The sequence below is a fragment of the Tamandua tetradactyla genome, chromosome 7 (assembly GCF_023851605.1).
Source record: "Tamandua tetradactyla isolate mTamTet1 chromosome 7, mTamTet1.pri, whole genome shotgun sequence".
NCBI classification, from domain to species: domain Eukaryota; kingdom Metazoa; phylum Chordata; class Mammalia; order Pilosa; family Myrmecophagidae; genus Tamandua; species Tamandua tetradactyla.
In genome coordinates this window covers 70,699,713-70,721,927 of record NC_135333.1, presented here as the reverse complement: position 1 = coordinate 70,721,927, position 22,215 = coordinate 70,699,713, and the positions used below count along the sequence as shown (strand labels likewise).

Here is a 22,215-nt window from a genome sequence, read left to right as displayed (position 1 = left end):
CTAACTGAAGTTTTAAAATTGTGTCTAGAGACAGAGTCTCAGAAATTATTCTCTACTTCGACTAAGTACCTGCTTTAGCTTGGACCATACCTTAACTGAAGTAACATCTTGAAGAGGTCTTATTTCTAATGGGCCCACCAGAATGCAGACAAAAACCAAGCACATGTCCAAACTGAGGTACACAAGTCCATCCACCACAGTAGCCTTCATCCAGAGAGTCAAAATTATTCTGTTGAGATGTAAAAATTATTCTGGAAATATGTAAAAGTATGATTCATTTCTTTAAATTTCTGCTTTTATTTGTTAGATTAAATGAGATAAAGACTTTCAAACTATTTGTTTGAATGAGTCTATTAGAGACATAGTCCAATATTATGTTTTTATCTATGAAGGTAAAAGAGAGAATTGCAGAACTCCTCTTCTGACTAAAATCACAAACAGCAAAAGCAACCAAAATATTAAAAAAAAAAAAAAAAAAGGAAAAAAAATTTACTAGTATTTATACCTTCAGAATAACAGAGATTTGAATTTGATTATTATTACCAATGCAACATATTACCAAGCAAGGCAACAAGTTGGAAAAGGAATGTATTTAGAGTTTAAAGTTTCATTTAATTAGCTGGCAAAGTGGATATTTAGATGGTAGGCTGAACTTTGATAAGACAGAGAATTAGGGGTCAGAACTTGCAGGTGAAGTTTGAGTTTAATATTTATCCAATTGCAATGGGAACCATTAAAGATACTAAAGTGGACTCATTTTAAATTATCTTTGAGTTAAATAGAGTAATTGTTAAAGAAGGGAGAGAATAGATGTGAGTTGTGCCAATGTCAAACTGTTGTATACCCCAGAAAAGCCATGTTCTTTAATCTTCATTCACTATTGCTGGGTGGGATCTTCTTGATTAATTCCATGGAGATGTGATCCATCCAATTGTGGATGGTACCTTCTGATTAGGTGGTTTCGATGGAGATGTGTCTCTACCCATTCAAGATGGGGTCACTTACTGGAGTCCTTAAGAGGGAACCACTTTGGGAGAAGCTTCAGTGCCAACAGACCTCACACAGCCAGAGACCTTTGGAGAGTCAGAAAGAAAACATTCCTGGGAAGATGTTTGAAATAAGAAGCCAGAGACCCCAGCAGAGCCAGCCACATGCCTTCCCAGCTGACAGAGGTGTTGCAGACCTATCAGCCTTATTTTAAATATTTTTATTGAGAAATATCCACACACATACAGTCCAACCATACTTTATAATCAATGGCTCATAATATCATCATACAGTTGTGCATTCTTCAGCATGATCATTTTTATAACATTTTTGTCACCTCAGAAAAAAAAAAAAGAACCCATATATCCCAAACACCTTATCCCTCCCTCTCATTGACCTACAGTACTTCAATCTACTCAATTTTTACCCTTTATCTCCCCCTATTATTTACTTCATTTTTATCCTTATTATTATGATTTACTCATCTGTCCATACCCTGGATAAAAGAAGCATCTGAAACAAGATTTTCACAGTCACACAGTCACATTATAAAAGTTAATAGTTATATAGTTTTCTTCAAGAATTAAGGCTACTGGAACAGAATTCAACAGTTTCAGGTACTTTCCTCTAGCCACTTCAATACACCATAAACTAAAAAAGGTATATCTATCTAATGTATAAGAATAAGCTTCAGGATAACCTCTGAACTCTGAAATTTCTCAGCCACTGAAACTTTATTTTGTCTCATATCTCTCTTTCCCCTTTTGGTCAAGAAGGCTTTCTCAATTCCATGATGCCCTGTCCCAGCTCATCCCGGGATTCCTGTCCCAAGTTGCCAGGGAGATTTACACCCCTGGGAGTCATGTCCTTTGTAGGGGAGAAGGCAGTGTGTTCACCTGCCAAGTTGGCTTAGAGAGAGAGGCCACATCTTAGTAATGGAAGAGGTTTTCTGGGGGTGACTCTTAGGCCTAATTATAAGTAGACTTAGCTTCTCCTTTGCAGGAATAAGCTTCATCAGGACAAGCCCCAAGACTGAGGGTTCAGCCTATTGAATTGGTTGTCCCCATTGCTTGAGAGAATATCAGGAATTCTCCAGATGGGGAAGGTGAATATTTCCTCCTTTCTCCCCAGCCCCCAAAGGGACTTTGCAAATACTTTTTTATTCTCACCCAAATTACTCTGGGATATATCAGGGTATCACACTAACCTGTACAAACCAATAGGATCTCATACCCTATTCAAGATTCCATGTAATTATGGTGCTCAACTAAAATGACCATACCAGTTAAATTAGGCAATGTGCTACCCAAAATACAAATTTTGCACCAAATATCCATCTCTCCCTTTGGTCTCACATGGAGGTTGAAGTTTGAAAATATGGGCCATATCATTCTTTTTTTTTTTTTTTTTTTTAACATGGGCAGGCACCGGGAATCGAACCCCAGTCCTCGGGCTTGGCAGGCAAGCATTCTTACCTGCTGAGCCACCGTGGCCCTGGGCCATATCATTCTTTACCCAGTATTCTGTTTTACCTTAGTCTTATCCAGATAAGCCTCTTTCATACCTCTAAGATGAGGTCTGATCACTTTTCCAGGTTTTTTTTACAGTCGTATCAGCCTTTCTTGAACCAAGGTATCTTTCTTTGGATGCCATAGTTTGGACATTTTTATAGTCTTAGAACTGTAAACCTGCAACTTAATAATTCCCCTTTTAAAAGCTGCTCCATTTCTGGTATAGTGCATTCTGGCAGCTTAAACAAAAATGAGTGGAACAGATAAGAGTATTTTAGAGTTTTCTTGCAAGAATTAATGGTCTCCTGGAGCAGAGACAGAGTGGAGATGGAGAGATATGGACAAATTCAAGAGATATCTATGAGATTAAGTCTGTGCAACTTGTGATAGATTGGAAATGGAAGATTGGAGAGAGGGAGGTTTCTAGAACTTCTGAGTTTCTGAATTCATCATCATGCCTTTCAGAAATAAAACACAAAAAATACTTGAGGCATGTATTCAGTATATACTAGTGCATACAACAAAAAGAAGGTAAAGTCCAATGTTAAAATTTAAAAAATGCCTACTTTGAATGTGTTATTTATGGAAGATGAGGCTACAAAGGAGACAAAGAAGAAATGTCCAGAGAGCTAGGGGGAAAACCAAGAGTGTCAAGCAAGCCAAAACCAAAACTAAGATCTTATATTGATTAAACTATTTCCATATTTTTACAAAGCAGCCCTGTTCAAAAATTGAATTATTTTTAGCTAGTAAATTTTTTCTTAACTTACGTGGTTTCTTTTAGTTTTCTAGGCTGCTTAAGCAAATACCATGAATGTGTCAGGTTAAACAATGGGAATTTATTTGCTTATGGTTTTGTGGCTGGGAAAATGTCCACATCAAGGTGACATTAAAGCAATGCTTTTTCTCCAAAGAAAGTGGTGTTCCAGAGCTGGCTGCCAATGATCCTTGGTTCTTCTGTCACATGGAAAGGCAAGTGACTGTGTCTCCTACTCTCTTCCTTCTCTTCTTGGTTCCATTTCAGCTTCTGGCTCTCTGCGGTTTATCTCAGTCTATCTCTCTCTCTCTCTCCTTCTCTCTTTCCCTCTCTCTTTCTGAATTTCATTTCATTACATTTATAAAAACTCCAGTAATAGTTAATACCCATCGTGAATGAGGTGGTCACACTGAAATAGCCTTATTAAAAGGTCTTACTTACAATGGGCTCACACCTGCAGGAATGGATTAAATTTAAGAATATGTTTCTCTGGGGTACACACAGTTTCAAACCACCACATGGTTGCTTTGAATAAAATCAAGATGTCATGGTGTTCCAACACAACTTAGCCCCGAGACCACAGAACCCGTCTGGCCTGAAGTTACCCATGAATTTGATTAGGACCTACGAACAGTAAATGATTCTTCTCGATGGTGGCCAGGAAATGGAAGTCAGTGTTCCAGGAAAGGAGTGCCAAGGGAGCAGCTTATAAAGGTCTAGGTCCACAGGGTGTGATTATGGAGCTTTAGCAGGGACTCGTGAGATTTGACCGGGGGAGGGGAGTTTTAATGGCATTCTTTCCCGGCTAAGAGGACCTTTAATGTCTGTCCTGGTTATGTAAGCAGCTGCAGGCAGCAGCTTGTCCTCAAAATGGAGCAGGTGGCAGGGTCCAGGCTCTGGATCCTTATGTGGCATTTCACAAAAAGCACCAGGACCTACCAATCTTTGCCACCCAAAAATGTGCATGCTTATAGCTTTCTGTATATTTCTCTTAGTTCCTAAAATTTCATAGTAAGACATCATAAGCAGGTGTATTCGTTTGCTAATTTTTCTGGAAAGCAATATACCAGAAATGGAAAGACTTTTAAAAAGGGAATTTAATGTTACAAGTTTGCAGTTCTATGGCCATAAATATGTGCTAACTCAGGTATGAGAGAAAGATACCTTGGTTCAAGGAAGGCCAATCTGGGAACACACATGGCTAGTGTCTGCTAGTCCTTATTCCTGATTCTGTTGCTTACAGCTTCTGATGCCAGTGGTTTCCACTCTAAGTGTCTGTATCTGCACTTCCAAAGCCTGTGTTTGTGTCTTCATCAGCTCTGCTCTGAGCTCTCTCCAAAATGTTTCCTCTTTTAAAGGACTCCAGTAAACTAATCAAGACCCACCTGAAATGGGTGGAGTCACATCTCCCTCTAATCAAGGTCACACCCACACTTGGGTGTGTCACATATCCACGGACATAATCTAATCAAAAGATTCTACCCTGCAATATTGAATCAGTATTAAAAGAAATGGCCACTTCCACAAGAATGGATCAGGATTAAAACTTGGCTTTTTAGGGGCACATAATATATTCAAATGAGCACAGATGGCCAGGCTGCCCCACAAGATGATCAAGGAAACTCAGCATCTGCTGGCAAAACCAGTTCCAGGTATTAAAGCAGAATCAGATGAGAGCAATGCTCATTCTTTCTTGACTCCCAAGATGCCCCCTTTGAGAGAGGGACTTTTAAACTTGAGCTATTCCTTCCAGAAGAATACCCAATGACAGCCCCTAAAGAACATTTTATGACCAAAATTTATCACCCTAATTTGGACAAGTTGGGAAGAATATGTTCAGATATCTTGAAAGAAAAGTAGTCCCCAGCACTGCAAACCTTCGCTGTTGTGCTATTAATCCAGGCTTTGTTAAGGGCTCCCAATTCAGGTGATCCATTAGCAATTAATGTAGGGGACGGTGGAAGACTAACAAAGCTCAAGCCGTAGAAACACTAGCGCATGGACTAGGCTATAAGCCATGCATAATACTTACACCGATCTGATCATCAAGTGTGCATCCTTTCTCCTGTTCTGCCAAGACCTCTTCCTTTCTTGTTTACATTTAGTGGACAGAGTCTTAGAAACATTACAGAATCAAAGCCCAGATATTTTCAGTCCCCTGTGATTAAATGCACATTAGCAGATCTTGTCCTGATTCACTTGTTGCAAAGCATTTCAAAGGAGTGGCTCTTCTCCTGCTATTAATCATTTCCCCACTCATAGTTTAAATTTAAAGCACTGTGAATGAGGGAAATTGTCAGGGTTAGCTGCAGGGACATGAGTATTTTTCTTTACTTTATTTTTATTTTTGAAGAAGGAGGTTTATTTTAATTTTATGAGCTCCTTTCCCCTCCTTTTACAGTGATCTAATTAAATGCATTGTTTACAGATGTTCTTTAGCCAAGTCTAACTTTATTAGATGGACAGATTGGTTATTTAAACCAAAATGGGAACATTAAACAAAACACGACAGCCCTCACTAATAACATTATGACTGCTGTCATGTGTAGAATTCTCCCTTCAAAAAGAAGCTTGTGACCATTTTGTATGGCTTGTCTAGAAACTTACGTAAATCTTAAGTTTCAGTAAAATATTTTTTGTTATTCTAAAAAAAAGTCATCATTAATTTGCTATAGATATGATAGGAGCATTTATTATTTCATACCATAGTGAGAGCTGATGTCACGAATGATGTCTTAATAGTATGGCGGGAAGAAGTACATTGGTCAGTAGGTTTTCTGGGAGGTTAATTGGATCCGGGCATATTAGGAGAGGGAAGCAAAGATCAACTTCATTAGTTCCAATCTTCCTTAAGAGAATACCTTTCTAGGAGATACGGACCTATCCTGAATACTTGGTACATTTTCACTGTTTCCACTGTATGTGCAGTGGAAAATGTGGACTTTGGCAATAACTAAACAGAACATTGTAATCTAATAAAAAGACAAGATAAATGCTCCAAAAAGTGTTATGTGTCCTTAGAAGAGTTAATAAACTCCTGCCTCCCCATACCTAAGGCTCAGTGTTTTAGTCTGTTATCTCCCACCTCCAGTGGAATTTTCCTAGAGTCTATTGTTGATCTGTTAAGAATTGTGTTTAATCACATGACTAAGTTAACTCTGGAATGCTACTATATTATTAGAATGCTTCTTTGCTTTCTCTCCTTTTTTCAGCAGTCTCTGCTGCTTTTTCCTACTCAGAATTTCTTAAACTGATACCAGTGATTTAACTATCAGTCCTCATAAACCATGCATCCTTTCAACTTGAATGGCTAATCTAAGAAGGGAAAGGAGATGACCCCAGCCAGAGAAAAGAAAAGATGACATTCTCTTAGAGGTCTCAGCTAAAGAAATGTGACAGTGTTGTTTGAGTGTAAATTATATCATAAATAAAGACTAATATTGTAGGAATTTTTTCCAGTAAATTGTTTCTCCTTTTAAATGATGAATGAATACAAAGAATATGGTTTACATATAAAGGATGCAATAGAGTTCATATAATAATGAAGAAATAGTTTTGCTGGTGTGGTTTTTATTTTTCGTCTTTGTTATATATTTCCTTGCATGTTTTTAAAATGAGAAAAGAACAAACAGGGAACATATTTCCATAATTCTCACAATTAACTAACCCCAGGAGAGAACTTTACAGAAAGAATTTTTTTTCCTTTATTCTTTTCTTTCTGGACAGGCCATGGTGACTCATTGGCAGAGCTCTTACCTGCCATGTCGGACACCTGAGTTCGATTCCCGATGCCTATCCATGCAAAAACAAAAAAACAGAGAGAGAGAAAATCCAGTCTTCCCCTGTAAATTACCTGCATGTTAGGAAGAACAATTATTACTACTCCTGTTTGCATATGAGATTAACAGAGAGAGGGCAACTGACTTTCTTAAGACCAGTACAACTAAGTAAAAAAGATAATAGGTTCAGAGAACCTTTTTTTTCAACTGATATCCATTTTACTGCTATTCTTATTATAAACACCAATTTATCCTTTTTCATAGGCATAGTGTGAAAATTAAAGATTACACAGAAAAACTACTTAGACTAGTGTTAGCCACATAATAACAATAAATGTTAGCTAAAATAGTATTATTAGCTAACCAACTCAAATATGCTATTGATTATCATTTTATATACCACTAAGAAGGTAAAAATGCTCTCAGATAAACTATGACATTTTGACTATAAGATACATTCCAATTCCTGGCTTACTAAAATGTGAAGAAAAAAAAACTACATCTTAGAATTAATGAAAGACTTCCTTTTTTTCCCCCTTTATTAGAGAAATTGTGGGTTTACAGAACAATCATGAATAAAACACAGGATTCCCATATACCACCTTTTACCACCAACACCTTGCATTGGTGTGAAATGTTTGTTACAATTGATGATAGCATATTTTTATAACTGTACTATTAACTAAAATCCATGGTTTAACTCTAAGTTCACTGTGTAGTGTAGTTTCATGGGTTTTAAAACTGCTATTCACTATTTTTAACATTATTAAAATATTAAAACACAACCTTCAAAGCTGTGGTCTGTTTCCTATTTCTTTTCCTTGCTATACATTCCCTGTACCAAAGGAAGCCTCCCAAATGACAATTGATCTCAAAGTTGTCATAATCAAATTTGGAATGCAATAAGCAAATTAATCCTCCTTTCTCTTTTTCAGCATGGAACGAAAGAGGAAGGAATAATGCCATATTGTTTGGTGATTTATTATATAACAGGCACAGTGTTTTGTTTTAGGGTGATGAAAATGTTTTGGTAATGGATAGTGATGATGGTAGCACAAATATTGTGAATATAATTAATGTCACCAAAATTGTACACATGAAAGTGAATTAAATAGAAAATTTCATGTTGCACATGAAATTTACTATAACAAAATTTTTTTTAAAAAAGTGCAGTCCACATGTTGTGAGAATCATAACAATGAATACTCCTGAAAACAGTAAAAAGGAGAAACACTCATTTAAAAAACAAGTTGTAGAATTAGGGAAAGTAAACACATTTATATCAGATCCCATTTTAGCACTATGGGTATGCTGAAAGGAATTTATTCTATCAGAATAATAGATGCTATATCAGTGCTTCTTATTTCCTTATAATATAAATAATAAGCTCAATTTTTTAGAATGGTTTTAATTTTATAGAAAAATTACAAAGATTTCAGGGCATTTTCATATACCCCAGACTCAGTTTCCCTAATTGTTAACATCTTATATTAGTATTGTGCATTTGTGACAATTGAAAAATATCGATATCTTATTATTGACTAAAGCCCATGCTTTATTAGGATTTGCTCAGTTTTTACCTAATGTCCTTTTGCTATTCAAGGATCCCTTCCAGAATACCATATTACATTGCCTCCTTAGACTTCTCTTAGCTGAGACAGTTTTGTTTTGTTTTGTTTTGCTTTTACATTTTTCACCTTTTATTTCTGTCTGTATCATCCATTTTAAAAGAATAACAAGATTCCGAAATATCCAAACTGGACTTCTGTCCATGCTTTATGAAATTGACTATTCAAAGAGTTGAATTATTTCAGTCTCTTGACAGCAGCAATATGGTGCATTTGGCCCTCAGTCATAAAGAGCTTCCCATGACTTGAAAGGGCAGAAAGAGGCTCCTTGGAATACATCTGGCACTTGATTCATTCAGCAGCTGGTTGCTGCAAGCTGTGCCCTAAGAGCTGAAACCGATTTTTATTTAATACAAATCTAGAGAAGAATGCAGGGTGCAGTGAGAATGGTTATTTGTGCAATTAGAAGGTGCTAAGTACCTTTACAATAGTCTCTGTAATATAGATATACCAAAAGCTCCACAAAAAACCTAGAGAAAAAAAAAAAACCTAAATCTCTGATTTAGCTAGCAGGAATTTAATATGACAACATAGAGTCTAAAAATGTTAATTAAAAATAGCTGCGTTTGTTCACATAAGACTTTCCCATTTAATAAAGACTTTGCTGTTGTTAAGAGGAATACTAAAGAAACATCAGTCCTGAGTTTCAACCTTGAATTTCAAGTGTATATTTTACTGTAACTAAGAGAATAAAAAGATCCATGTTAAAGACATTTGCCACAATTTGATATGGCCACTGTTGCCTCATTTTTATCCTCCGAAAGCACCTGGAATGGTTGAAGATGTAAAGGAGGATTTTAGGGACTGGGTGGTAAAGATGATGCAGGAAAACATGGGACTTAAGTTACAGACGGCATCAGGGAAGATCCTGGGCTCAGGAGGGCAGAAAAGAAGAGGAGGAGACAGATCAGAGGACACTTTTCTCTCTTGATTACCCTTCTCTTGGAGACCTTCCCCAGTGACCACCCTCTTCTCCACAGCAATCTAAACCCTCACTCCTTCCCATTTCTGGTGAAAAGCAACCAAGCAGGGAGCGCAGAGTTAGGAATGCAGACCCTGAATCAGAAGAAGACTTACAAAAGTCAGGCGGAAGGAAGTGCTTCCTTTACTCACCAAAACCATCCACTACTCACCAAAACCTCTCTCGCCACCAAGTCTTCTCTTTGCTTGGTATGCCTCTGTTTCCTGCCTGAGGAGGGCCTGTTTGGCTGCATAAGTGGAGTAGCCCATTTCTTTCATAGAGTTTATGTTCTCCAGGCGGTGTCTTTTCTTTTCTTTTTCTTCTTTCCTTATTTAAGTCAATTCCTCTCTGTGATTGGTAATGTAAGTGGCCGTCTGATCCACATTTGCATCACATGCTCTTAAGCCAAGCCGGGCTTCCTTGGCAGTAAAGCCCAACTGCAACAAATTGTGGACTTTTGATGGATCAATACATAGCTCTTTAAAGAGCCGACCTGCCTTGCTGAGATACTCACAAGTCTCTTCACCATTTCCCCTGCAATAGTTTCAGAGACCTCGAAGCAAGTAAAGTCTTGGGAACAATACCTTCTCTTTCCCACAATTTCCTTTTATGTGGACCAGTCTCTGATGATTTTCTCCATGACATTTTTAAAATAATTTCTGGGCCAAGTAAAATTTCTTTTCTCTGCATCATCAAGGCATTCCAGTTGTTCCAAGCGGAAGTAACACCATACTATATCCAGCTGGAGCACCGCATAGTTATCTACTGTATCCAGTAGTTCTCTGCAACACTCACAGAAATAGTTGTCAGTGTCCAACAGACATGGAATGCTATTCCATATTCTTTTCTTTTCAGGAAAGCCCTGCCCTTCTCATGATATCCCATAACTAACATAAGGGCTTTTCTTTCTGTTGGGGAAATTCTGCTTGATCTGCCTGTTTGGTTAGCTATACCTAAGTAGGGTATAGTTTCTGGATCCACCACCATCTCAGCTCTCTCTGCCAGTATTTCCAGTCCTCTCTTAGTGCTCAGTATTCTTTTTTCTCTTAATTCAGCTTCATTTTGCTCTTCTTTCACATCCTCTTCAGACTGTTTTAATTCGAGTACCACTGCTTTCACATTGTATGTTACTCCTTGTTCTTTAAGTGTTTCACTAGTCGAAGCTGTTTCTTATTACAATTTTGATATAATTTTCTTGAAATCCAAAGATTTCAGCTATTTTAAACTTCAGTTCCCTGCCAGTGATGTGCAACTGGATCTCCAAAAAGTTTTTCCTCTCTTATCTTAGTCTTTGAGGTAAAAATACCTCGTGTAGCAATTCCTGATGTTTCATAATTTTCATTAACTGTTCCACGTTCAATTGCTTTGCCAGGTATTTCTTCTATTCTTTTTTCAATCTCATTTTCACAACATTCTAGCTTGTCAGAGTATTTCTTAGCAAGGGCCTTCAATACCAAACCAACTTCTTTATTTTCAACTGTATATGGAGGCTTCCAAAGTTGAATTCTGTCTTCCCTTAAAAACTGGGTCAATTTTGCTTGAAGGTGTGTTTTCTGTGTGCCATCCTGAGCCACCACCACTCCTTGCCAGCCAGCCCAGTGCCCGGGTGCAGCGGCCGCTGTTTGTTTTTATTCCAGGTGAAACCAGCCTCCGCCTCCACGGCTGCACAGCCCTCGCGCCCACGAGGAGGCGGGGTGCGGGCGGGCTCACTTTGCTTATTTTTTATGTACTTGTGGATTTAATCATGTCCCTCATAAAATGCATGTTCAGGTCCCAACCTCTGGTCCTATGGATATGAGCCCATTAGTAAATAGCATCTTTGAAGATACTATTAAAGTGTGCCAAAACAGAAAAAGGGTGGGCAAAAGTCCTTATAAGCAAAAAAATTGAACACAGAAAGAGAAGCCCTGGGGGAAGCAAGAAACTTGAAATCAGTGGAACCCAGAAGAAACAGGAAAAGATGCCACTTTGTGCATTGACAATGCGACAGAAAAATCCAAGGACTAAGGATTGCTGGCAGTCAGTCCCAGAATGCCACAGTCTCTGGGAGAAAGCACAGCCTTGCTGAAGACCTGATTTTAGACTTCCAGCGTCAACTGTGAGCCAATAATTACCCATCGGTAAAGCCAAACCCTTAAATGGTATTTGCTTGTCAGGATTCTCCACTGTAAAATTACTCATGACTCATTTTCTACCCTTTCCATCCTGTACTCTTTTGGAAGGAAATCATTATGCATAGCCCATGCTTAAGGAATGTGGAGTTATCCTCCATCTCAAAAATTTAATAGATAATATCTAGTATTCAAATTGAAACTAGCTGGACATACAAAAAGACAAATGAAATAAAATCTAGATTTAGATATTAGCATTATCAAACTCAGACTTAAGATACCTATTGTGGTAGTTAGAGTCAGTTGTCAACTTGGCCAGGTGAACGTGCCTAGTTCTGTTGCTGTGGACATGAGCCAATGGTACATGAACCTCATCTGTTGCTCATTACATCTGCAGTCGGCTAAGAGGCGTGCCTGCTGCAATGAATGATGTTTGAGTTAATCGGGTGGGGCTTAAATGAGAGAGCTCAATGTGGCACAGCCCAAGCAGCTCAGCATACCTCATCTCAGCACTCACAGCTCAGCCCAGGACTTTGGAGATACAGAAAGGAATCACCCTGGGGAAAGTTATTGGAACCCAGAGGCCTGGAGGGAAGGCCAGCAGAGATTACCCTGAGCCTTCCCACATAAGAAAGAACCTCAGATGAAAGTCAACTACCTTTCCTCTAAAGAGCTAACAAAATAAATCCCTTTTTATTAAAAGCCAGTCCATCTCTGGTGTGTTGCATTCCGGCAGCTAGCAAACTAGAACACCTATCATTAATATGTTCAGGAATATAAATGACAAGATGAGAAACTTCAGCAGGAAATGAGAAATTGTTGGGAAAAAAAATCAATGAAAATTTAGAATTTAAAAATAAATTGAAATTAAGAAAAAAATGTGTTTACCAGAAGATTAAGTATGGCTGAATAAAGAATTAGTTCATTGAAAGACAGGTGAAAAGAAATCCATCCCGAAAAACTGAGAGACAAAAGAACAGGAAATACTTACAAGCAGCACTAAGAAACGGTCTAATATATGTGTAATTGGAGTCCCAGCAGAGAATTGAAAGAGTATATTTCAAGATACAGTGGTCAAGAATTTTCCAAAACTGAGAAACAACATCAAGACACAAAATCAAGAAACCCCTTAAACCCCAAGCAGAATTAAAAAAAAAAAACTAAGAAAATATATTTTTAATTTTCTTATTTTTTTAAAAATGCCAAAGAACACCAAACAAATGCAAACATTTGTAACTTTTGATCATTCCATTCTACATATATAATCAGTAATTCACAATATTAGCACATAGTTGCATATTCATTATCATGATCATTTCTTGGAACATTTGCATCTATTCAGAAAAAGAAATAAAAAGAAACAGGAAAAAATTCATACATACCATACCCCCACCCCTCCCCCTCACCGATCACCAGTATTTCACTCTAAATTTATTTTAACATTTGTTAAGAAAATATCTTGATGCAATCAGGACCAGATGGGGTGGGGGGTAGGGACCAGATGGGGTGGGGGGTAGAGGAAGGAAGAAAAGCATGGATGAATATGAAGAGTAAAGCTCATGGAGAGAGCTGTAGCTTCTAACTAAATAGTTCTGGAACTTTATATGGATCTGAACATTTTATGCCTATTTATTGAATATTTTTCACTGACTAGCAGAAGAAGAAAATTCTCATAGGCTGCTTTAATTATCAGCACCAATTAATATGTTCAAATAAAACTATAGTTTTAGCAAAACACTCATTGTTTTGGTTTGCTGAAGCTGCTGGAATACAATATACCAGAAATGGGTTGACTTTCTCAATGGGAATTTATTAGGTTACAAATTTACAATCCTAAGTCCATGAAAATGTCCAAATTAAGGCATCAAGAGGAACACACCTTCTTTGAGGAAAGGCTCCTGGCATCTGGGGTTCCTCTGTCATGTGCAAAGGCACATGGCAATGTCTGCTGGTCCTTCTCTCCTGGCTTTTGGTTTCAATGGCTCTCTCCAAAAGTCCCTGGGCTTCTTCTGGAAAAACTCTGGATTTCATCTCTCAGCTTCTCTGAGCTGTCTGTGTTTCATTTGTCTTTTATTCTCTCATAAGGTACTCCTGCAAGGGGACTAAGACCCACCTCCATGGAAACAACCAAAAAAAAGGTCCCACCCACAATATGTCTGCACCCACAGGGATGGATTAAAAGAACATGGCCTTTCTGGGGTACCTAACAAACTACCATATTCATCATAATATTTTTTTTTAATTTTATTGTCTTAGATCCTAATGTCTTGGCAAACATGGATTCAACAAGTAACAACTTAAACGTTACAGTGACTTATCCTCATCACATTCCAAGGTTGCAGTGTTTGGAGCTTTCTTGATTCCTATGAGAGATTTTCCCTCCTTTGCCAGAGACTTTAAAAACATGAGAATTTTTAGAGAGAAAATGAGATAAACAAATTATATCAGTGAATCATCCCATAAATCAAAACAGTTATTACTTCTGTCAGAGTTCTGACTAGATTGAATTTAGAGCATACATCGATTTTTTTTTTTTTTGAAATTGAGGAATTTCAAATTTTGATCCTCACCTGAAATAAATATCTCAGGAATGGAGGTGGTTAAAGTAGAATGATGATAAGACTCAAGGGGAATCTGTTAATGGGAAGGAACATGTGCAACAGTATGGGAGAGTCTTGCAAATTGTTGAGTGTCACACTCACATTATGAAGTATTTATTACCTTCCACCAACTATTTCTGTATGGGAATGCAAAGCACTTAAATATAAGATCTTTGCCCTCAACAAGTTTTCCTTGTTATTCATAGATTTTCAGAGATATGTTGAGGCTAACTTTGTTTTGATAGATTGTGGGTTTTTCCCAAAAGTGGAAGGGGGAATAAGTGTGGATAGTTGGGCCATTAAGAGCACTGACTGGGGGAAAATATTTCACTTGGGGGCTTGTAAGGTTTTTTTTTTGGTAAGGCTTTTTAAATATGTAGGGGGAGACACTGATCTTCCTTGATGATTTTTGTGATGAGGGAGACATATGACTTGGCAAATAAACATGAACACTTTGTTGGTAGTATTCACAATTGATGAGTTGTAGAACGAGAGACCAATTAGGATGTTAAAGGGGAAGAAGTTGGATGTCAAGTGGGAACAAAAAATATCAAAGAATAAAACTGAAGAAACATCTGAAAAGAATTTGAAAGCAAATCCACTCAGCCTTAAATTGGGAAAGTTGTGGTGATCTATCCATGTGCCGCTTCAACACGTATCAACCACCACAGACTAATTCTCTAGTCATAGATACTTTAATATCAACCTTGATACCTACACTGACATAGGTCCAATCCAATTCTATCAGAGACAAACACCCTGGGCAACTGTTGTCTACCCCACATAGACCCAAGGCAGAGCCTGAGCAGTTGGCGAACACATGTTCCTAGGAGACAGGAAACAAGAGTGACCCATGGTGTATTGGAGTAGCTGAAACTATTGAACTGTGTTCCAGTTGCCTTGATTTTTGAAGACATATGTATAGCTACATTGCTTTTACAGTATGACTGTGTGACTGTGAAAACCTTGTGTCTGATGCTCCTTTCATCCAGGGTATGGACAGAAGAGTAAAAAAAAAAAAAGATTAAAAAATATATAATTAATAGGGAGCATAAAGGGTAAAAAATTGGGTAGACTGAAATACCAGTGGTCAATGAGATGGAGGGGTAAGGGGTTTGGGATGTATGAGTTTTTTATTTTTACTTTTTATTTCTTTTTCTGGAGTGATGCCAATGTTCTAAAAATGATCATGGTGATGAATACACAACTATGTGATGACATTGTGAGCCAGTGATTGTATACTATGGGTAGATTGTACGTGTATGAAGATTTCTCAATAAAAATATATTTTTTTAAATGAGTGACCATGGTAGAATTGTTGGCAAGTGTTGCACATTCCCAACCTCATCTCTAATTGCTGGTGTACCAAAATGAAACAACAATGTTTTTGAACATTGATCCCATCTGGCTCCCTGGGGTAAGATACACTAACACAAAAGTTACTAGAGGCAGAAGAGCTAACGAGGAAAATGAGAAAACTGAACCACTATATGGCAGGGCAGACAAAGGACTGAAAGCTGTAGTGAAAAGGTGGCTCTGAATGTGGAAGAGCAGTTGGGCAAATCATAACTGCTAGGGAAGAAAATTTGTATAAGTACAAACAGAACAGCCCAGGATGCCTGCAAGAGGAACAGAGGAAAGGAACTCTTCTCCTGGAGGTGAAAAAGATGCACGTAATAGGGTAATATTAAAAGGTGCATTGCATGTTCAGGTCAAAAGGACAGTGTTTTAGTTCACTAAAGCTGCCAAAATGCAATAAGCCAGAAATGGACTGGCTTTTTAAAAAATTTTTTTAAATAAAATCAATCAACAAACATTCTTAACATATAAACATTCTATACATGGTGTACAATCAATAGTTCACAATATCATCACATGGTAGTATATTCATCACCATGATCATTTCTCAGAACATTTACATCACTCCAGAAAAAAAAGAGAAAAAAACTCATACATACCATACCCCTTACCATCCCTCTCATTGGCCAATAGTATTTCCCTCTACCCAATTGATTTTAACATTTGTTCCCCCTATTATTCATTCATTTATTTATTTATTTATTTATTTATTTTTATTAATTAAAGAAAAAAGAAATTAACACAACATTTAGAAATCATTCCATTCTACATATGCAATCAGTAATTCTTAACATCATCACATAGATGCATGATCATCATTTCTTAGTACATTTGCATCGATTTAGGAAAAGAACTAGCAAAACAACAAAAAAAGATATAGAATGTTAATATAGAGAAAAAAATAAAAATAATAATAATAGTAAAAAAAAAGGAAAAAGAAAAAAAAAGACAAACAGACAGACAAAAAAAAAAACCTATAGCTCAGATGCAGCTTCATTCAGTGTTTTAACATGATTACTTTACAATTAGGTACTATTGTGCTGTCCATTTTTGAGTTTTTGTATCTAGTCCTGTTGCACAGTCTGTATCCCTTTAGCTCCAATTACCCATTATCTTACCCTGTTTCTAACTCCTGCTGGACTCTGTTACCAATGACATATTCCAAGTTTATTCTCGAATGTCGGTTCACATCAGTGGGACCATACAGTATTTGTCCTTTAGTTTTTGGCTAGTCTCACTCAGCATAATGTTCTCTAGGTCCATTCATGTTATTACATGCTTCATAAGTTTATTCTGTCTTAAAGCTGCATAATATTCCATCATATGTATATACCACAGTTTGTTTAGCCACTCGTCTGTTGATGGACATTTTGGCTGTTTCCATCTCTTTGCAATTGTAAATAACGCTGCTATAAACATTGGTGTGCAAATGTCCGTTTGTGTCTTTGCCCTTAAGTCCTTTGAGTAGATACCTAGCAATGGTATTGCTGGGTCGTATGGCAATTCTATATTCAGCTTTTTGAGGAACCACCAAACTGCCTTCCACAGTGGTTGCACCATTTGACATTCCCACCAACAGTGGATAAGTGTGCCTCTTTCTCCGCATCCTCTCCAGCACTTGTCATTTTCTGTTTTGTTGATAATGGCCATTCTGGTGGGTGTGAGATGATATCTCATTGTGGTTTTGATTTGCATTTCTCTAATGGCCAGGGACATTGAGCATCTCTTCTTGTGCCTTTTGGCCATTTGTATTTCCTCTTTTGAGAGGTGTCTGTTCAAGTCTTTTTCCCATTTTGTAATTGGGTTGGCTGTCTTTTTGTTGTTGAGTTGGACAATCTCTTTATAAATTCTGGATACTAGACCTTTATCTGATATGTCATTTCCAAATATTGTCTCCCATTGTGTAGGCTGTCTTTCTACTTTCTTGATGAAGTTCTTTGATGCACAAAAGTGTTTAATTTTGAGGAGCTCCCATTTATTTATTTCCTTCTTCAGTGCTCTTGCTTTAGGTTTAAGGTCCATAAAACTGCCTCCAATTGTAAGATTCATAAGATATCTCCCCTAACTGTTTTATGGTCTTAGACCTAATGTTTAGATCTTTGATCCATTTTGAGTTAACTTTTGTATAGGGTGTGAGATACGGGTCTTCTTTCATTCTTTTGCATATGGATATCCAGTTCTCTAGACACCATTTATTGAAGAGACTGTTCTGTCCCAGGTGAGTTGGCTTGACTGCCTTATCAAAGATCAAATGTCCATAGATGAGAGGGTCTATATCTGAGCACTCTATTCGATTCCATTGGTCGATATATCTATCTTTATGCCAATACCACGCTGTTTTGACCACTGTGGCTTCATAATATGCCTTAAAGTCAGGCAGCGTGAGACCTCCAGTTTCGTTTTTTTTCCTCAAGATGTTTTTAGCAATTCGGGGCACCCTGCCCTTCCAGATAAATTTGCTTATTGGTTTTTCTATTTCTGAAAAATAAGTTGTTGGGATTTTGATTGGTATTGCATTGAATCTGTAAATCATATTCATTTATTTTTAATCCATACATTTTACTCATCTGTCCATACCATAGATAAAAGGAGCATCAGACACAAGGTTTTCATAATCACACAGTCACTTGCAAAAGCCATATCATTATACAATCATCTTCAAGAAACATGACTACTGGAACACAGCTCTACAGTTTCAGGCACTTCCCTCTTAACTAAAAAGGTGATATCTATAGAGTGCATAAGAATAACCTCCAGGATAACCTCTCGACTCTATTTGAAACTCTCAGCCACTGGCACTTTATTTTGTCTCATTCTTCTCTGCCCCCTTTCAGTCGAGAAGGTTTTCTCACTCCCTTGATGCTGAGTCCCAGCTCATTCTAGGATTTCTGTCTCACATTGCCAGGGAGGTTTACACCCCTGGGAGTCATGTCCCACGTAGAGAGTGGGGGGGCGGGCAGTGAGTTTGCTTGTCTTGTTGGCTGTGGACTGGCTTTAAACAATGGAGATTTTTTAGTTTACAAGCTTACAGCTCTGAGGCTGTAATGTCTAAATCAACACATCATCAAGATGATGTCTTATTCCTGAAGAAAGGCTGCCAGTGATCTGGGGCACTTCTATCATAAGGGGAGGCGCATGATGCCGTCTACCGGTTTGTCCCTTCTCTTCTGGTTTTGTTTCTTTAAGCTTCTGGCTTCAGTGTTTTCTCTCTGTTTTCTGTCTCTGAATTTCATCCTCTTACAAAGGACTCCAGTAAGAGAATTAAGATCAACCTGGGGCAAGCCTCAACTGAAATAACCTAATCAAAAGGTCCAACCCACAATAGGTTTACACCCACAGGAATGGATTAGCTTTAAGGATATGATCTTTTTCCCAGTGCTTGCCCATGTTAAAAAACAAAAAACAAAAAACAAAACATATGATCTTTTCTAGGGGTCAAAAAATCCCCAAGCCATCACCAACACACCAACAGGTTTAGAGGACCTGAGAAAATCTGAACTATTTTTTTTCTTTTGTTTATTTACATGGGCAGGCACCAGGAATCGAACCTGGGTCCTCTGGCATGGCAGGCAAGCATTCTTGCCTGCTGAGCCATTGTGGCCCGCCCAAATGTGAACTATTAAACACAGGCTTCTCTAGAGGTTCAATATACACTGGACTAAATTTCGAAGAAGAGCCTTAACAAAGAGCCAATCCATAACAAAACCTAGGCTAGAGAGAGAAAATGACTTCCAGAATTAGGACATCAAAATAATCAAATGCCTAGATATCATAAAAAAAATCATAAGCTATACAAAGAAACAAGAAGGTATGGGCCATTCAAAGGAAAAAATTAAATCTCCAAAGGAACACAGACTTTGGAACATTACTTAAAGAAGTTCAAACAAATCTCCTAAATTAATCCAAGGAGCTAAAGGAAAATATAGATGGAAATAAACTAAATATAGATACAGAGCTAAAGAATATTTAAAAAGATAATATGTGAACAAAAACAATAATTAGAAAGACTAAAAGGAACAAAACAATTTATGGGGGTGAAAAACACTTATGGAGATAAAAAATACATGAGAGGCACATAGCAGCAGATTTGAAAGGGCAAAAAAAATAGTCAGCTAACTAGAAGACAGGATTATTGAAATCATACAGTTAGAAGAACAGAGAGAGAAAAAAATAGAAAAAAAGGAGCAGAGACTAAGGAACCCATGGGGGCAGTATGAAGCATACAATATACACATCATCGGTGTCACAGAGAGAGAAGAGAAGAGAAAAGAGGCAGAAAGAACATTTAAGGAAATAATGGCCCCAAATTTCCCAACTCTTATGAAAGACATAAATATACATGTCCAAGAATTGCAACATACTCCAAAAAAAGAAAAAACATAATAGACTACGACAAGACACATACCACTAATCAAAATGTCAAATGCCAAAGATAAAGGGAGAATTCTGAAAGCAGCAAGAGAGAAGTGATTCATCACAAAGATCCCCAATAAAACTAAGTGCTCATTTCTCATCAGAAGCAATAGAGGTGAGAAGGTAATGGTATGACACATTTAGGTAATGAAAGAGAAAAACTGTCAGCCAAAAATTCTTTATCTGGCAAAACTGTCCTTCAAAAATGAAGAGTTCAAGACATTCACAGAGAAACAAATACTGAGAGTTCTTCACACACACACACACACACACACACACACAAAACCCTGCTCTACCAGAAATGCTAAAGGGAGTCAGTTTCAAGACAGAACAGAGTGACTTGGAGCAGTATGAAGTGAAGATTTCCAGTAAAGATTACCAGTAAAGGTGAATACATGGGTAAATACAAAATCCAATAGTACTGCATCATCAGTATATAGCTCTACTTTTTTATTCCTTAAAAGATTTAGAATACAGTTGAATAAGAAATAATATTTCCTTGCAATGGACAAGCAAAATACAAAGATATGTGACCAAAAAAGTAAAAAACACAGTATAAAGATAAAGAGGGGAAATGGATGGATATAGGAACAGAAATTATGTATGCTATGGAAATCAAATTGGTAACTTTTCTAACTAGTAGGTTATAGGCAGGTTGTTTAATATAAAACCCAGTGTACCACAAATAAAGTATTAAAATATAAAGAAATAGAAATGATCAATCGGTCACATCACAAAAGATGACCTATGCACAAAAGGAGGCTGCAATAAAGGAAAAGAGAGACAAAAGAGATATACAATAATATGTTATATTTCACAATAAAAAACATTTAAAAAAGATGTGCTATATAAAAAACAAAGGACAAAATTACTGGTAAGTCCTGCCTTATCCGTAATAACACAATGTAAATGGATTAAACTCCCCAATCAAAAGACACAGATGGGCAGAATAGATAAAAAAAAGTATGATCCAACTATATATGCTGTTTACAACAGACTCACCATAAACCCAAAGATACAGATAGATTGAAAGTGAAAGGATGGAAAAATATTTTCCAGGAAAACTGTAACCAAAGGAAAGCTGAGGTAGCTATACTAATATTGGACAAAATAGACTTTAAGCCCAAAATGTTGAGACAAAAGACACTATATATTAATAAAAGGTTAATCCACCAAGAAGAAATAATAGCCATAAATATTTTGCATCTAACTACAGTGACCCAAAATACTTGAGGTAAGCATTGACAAATGGAGGGACAAATTAACATCTCTATAATAATAGAGACTTCACTACTCCACTTTCATCAATGAATAGAACATTTAGACAGAAGATCAATAAGGAAATGCAGAACTTGAACAACATGATAAATGAACTAGACATAACAGACATATATAGAACACTGTACAAAACAGAAAAATACACATTCTTTTCAAGTGCACATGGATCACTCTCCAGGATAGGCCACATGTTGGGTCACAAAACAAGTCTCAAAAAATCAAAATACAGAAATTTTACAAAGTATCTTTTCTGACCACAATAGAATGAAGCTAGAAATTAACAACAAAGGAAGAACTGGAAAATCCACAAGTGTATGGAGGTTAAGCCACATAATCAAGGAGTCATGGAAGACATCACAAGGGAAATCAGGAAATATCTTGAGATGAATGAAAATGAGGATACAACATCAAAATTCATGGCATGCAGTGAAGGCAAAACTCACAGGGAAATTTATGGTTCTAAAGGTGTGTATTAAAAAAAGAAAGGGCTCAAATCAGAAACTTAAGACTTAAGTACATATCAGGAGGGATGAAAAAAAGAACAAACAAAACTCAAAGCAAGTAGAATGAAGGAAAGAATACAACTTAGAGTAGAAATAAGTGAAATAGAGTTATTTAAAAAAAACAGAATTAACAAATCCAAAAATTGGGGACTTCCTTGTTCATGCTGGTTGGGGCGTTTTCGCTTGTCACTGATGAAGGAAGGCGGAGTAATATCAGGTGAGACAAGAAACACCGCTTTTCCGCAGCTATAGCCACTCCGAAGGGTTGGAAGGGGTAAAGGGCAGGGAACTGGATTGGAAGGCGCCGCAGAGACAGCCATAACCATAG

The 22,215-nt window shown here is 37.2% G+C and overlaps 2 pseudogenes; one reads left to right on the top strand and one right to left on the bottom strand.

Moving 5' to 3' along the window:
- Positions 1-4,843: 4,843 nt before the first annotated feature.
- On the top strand, positions 4,844-5,419 carry LOC143690489 (ubiquitin-conjugating enzyme E2 N pseudogene; annotated as a pseudogene).
- Positions 5,420-9,787: 4,368 nt separating this feature from the next.
- Positions 9,788-22,213, bottom strand: LOC143690488 (NEDD8 ultimate buster 1 pseudogene; annotated as a pseudogene).
- Between the last annotated feature and the right edge of the window lie 2 nt (positions 22,214-22,215).